Genomic DNA, 2758 nt, shown 5'->3' with positions numbered 1-2758 from the left:
GAGCCCGGGGCAGGTGGGATGAATCCAGGCCTCCCCGCCGGCCCAGCCTGCTGAGCAGCAAGTAGTTAATCCTGCTTCAGGAGGTAAGAGATACTGGGGAACCGGCCCACAGCTCCAGCTCCTGTGCCCTCGCTGCTCTGCCGAGCATCTTAGTCCTTCTTGGTTCCGTGTAGCTTCTCAGTTATGTCCCACAAGAACCTGAGGCTTTAAAAAATGAAGGGCATTTCAAATGTAAGGACAACTTACGCGGTTAAATAGAAGGCTGGCGTTAAAACTGGTAAGTGTTGGCTGTTAAAAGGAAACGGATGAGTGCAGAGATGTCGAGCATCTGGTAAAGAATTAGGACATAATGTTAGAACTCTCCCTCCCCCCCACCCCAAGTTGCATGCCTTTCTTTAAGACAAATTCAGTACCAGCTGAACTAAAATGAGGAATACAGCCTGGATGCAGAAGTATATTCTGGACATTAGGAAGAACTTTCACACAGAAAGGGTTGTCAGGCATTGGAACGTGCTGCCCAGGGAGGTGGTTGAGCCACTGACCCTGGATGTGTTTAAAATCTAGATGTGGTGCTTGAGGATATGGCTCAGAGGTGGATTTGGTGCAGTAGGGTTAATGGTTGGACTCAGGGATATTGAAGCTTTAAGTAGCTTGATCTAGTTGGAGATGGCCCTGCTCATGGTGGGGGAGTTGGACTAGATAACCTTTGGAGCTCCCTTCCAGCCCAGACATTCTATGATTCTATGATCTTACAGTTTTTTTCCAACTAAAGTGATTCTATGATTCTAATACATAAACAAAACTTCATCCCAGAGCCGCTTGACAACAGTGCTGCTAAGTCCAGTTTTGGAAGGAGGTGTTTTGCCTTCCCTGATGGGTATGCTGGCAGGAGCTGTATTGAGGAATGCAGGAGGAGAACTGAGAATCGATAAATACTTTTTGGAAGAGCCACTGTCAAGTGGGTCTGTGTGATACAGATGGAGAAGGGTCTCTTGTGGGTTGATAGCACAACCTCAGCTTACAAAAGGCTGTTTGGGAGGGCATGCTGATTGGGAAGGCTGGCAGCAACCACACAGTATTACTGAGGAGAGCGGATCACTTTCCCCACCTTAGTACCACAGCCTGTTTACATTGGGCTGTCCTAGAGTGCCAGTGCTGTTTGTGGAGGGTGACTGTGGAGGAGCAGAACAGCTCAGGGATAGTTGCTCTGGGCCATGATGAGATGGCACTGGCTTGCTTTGAGGACAACTTCCAGTCTTGTGTTCCAGGCAGTGGCTGAAATTAAGGTTTTCACCTAAGCAGGAACCGAGGCCCACGACTCTTAGATGAGGCGTGTCACTCTCTCTCTTGAGATCTGTGTCCTAAGGTGATCTAGTAACATTGGCATTGCTTGTCTTCAGCCCTTGTTGTGCAAGGGCACAGGAGCTGCACTGAGGTGACTGGTGGTCTAGATTGTGGTGGAATTATCTTACGTTTACTGTTTTGTGTGCTAGCTTATGTGTAGGAGTTAGTATCCACGCTGTGGAAGAGCTTAACTGGTGAGATGTGTGGCCTGCTTCTAGTGTACCTCTGTCCCTTGCTGTGCTGCTTCAGTGCTGTCTAATTCAGCCTAGAAGATCGAAAGGACAAATTTCAGGGCAGAATGTTGTAGTATCCAAGTTGTGAGAGGCTGCAGGTACTGCTTTGCAGAAATAAAATGTTTGCCAAAACCATCTGAACAGTAAATAGGAGTTAAACTTTGGGCAGAATTGCCTTGAAAGCTGTTTTAGGGTACATGTGCGTTCTCAGGCAAAAAACTCCTTAGTATGTGTGGGCGTTTACTTCTCAGTCTTTTAGGAGAAAGGGTTTTTGGTCACGTCTAGCTCCCGAGGCAGTCGGTAGGCAGCTGAAATAAGATCCCTGCCTTCCTAGTAGTGATGGTGAATGACGTTCTGGGTCAAACACGGGCTTTATTTTGCTCATCCTGGATTTTGTGACAGTCACCTGCTAGGTCCAGAAAGCACCAATTCCCAGCTTGTGTAACTGAGAGAGAAGCTGCCCAGTGGAATTTTGTTCCTAAGAAAGAAGCTGCCCAGTGGAATTTTGTTCCTAATCCTAGTGCTTATTTATCAGTAAGGTGATTTAACAGTGAAAAAGTCTTTGCTAATGGCTGAAGGCCGGAACAGCACAAATCATGTTCTTTCTTAAAATCCTATCAAAGTATTTATCTTGACATCTTAGTTAAATGTTGCATTAATTCAAATCTTTAGATACTGATTTCTTCAGTTAGCTAGAAGAGTAATTTTTTTTCCCAAGGATTTGCAGTTAACATAGAAATAATTCAGTTAAATAACTATTTCTGGTCATTCAAGGATCTCCTGTCTTGTCCAAAAAAAGCTCTGATCAGGTAGATGGAAGTTAAACAGCTTGGAGCAGGTAATATAAAATGAAATTATACATAGTAAATCTAACTGTGGCAAATACAAGAAATCTTGCATCTCCTCAGTGAGGAAATTAATATGTCTTTCTGTATTTTGAAATAATTTACTGAAGGTTTGGGGGTTCTTGTCTTCTGGCTCCTGTGCCTTTTACTTACCTAGATGCTGTGGTGTTCTGTAAGCTTCTTAATATTCAACATGATTGCTATGTAACGTGCCTTTCTGTGGTTTTCAGTTCTTCTGCTGAAGAATTGAGTGGGGTGAAGAAGGGGGATCAAGTGTGAAATTGCATCCATTGTAACCAGATCATTGCTTTTTGTTACCCTCCCAGTGGGAACAAA

This window comes from Merops nubicus, unplaced genomic scaffold, assembly GCF_000691845.1.
Source record: "Merops nubicus isolate BGI_N331 unplaced genomic scaffold, ASM69184v1 scaffold2178, whole genome shotgun sequence".
Taxonomy (NCBI): Eukaryota; Metazoa; Chordata; class Aves; order Coraciiformes; family Meropidae; genus Merops; species Merops nubicus.
This window is presented reverse-complemented; position numbering follows the sequence as displayed.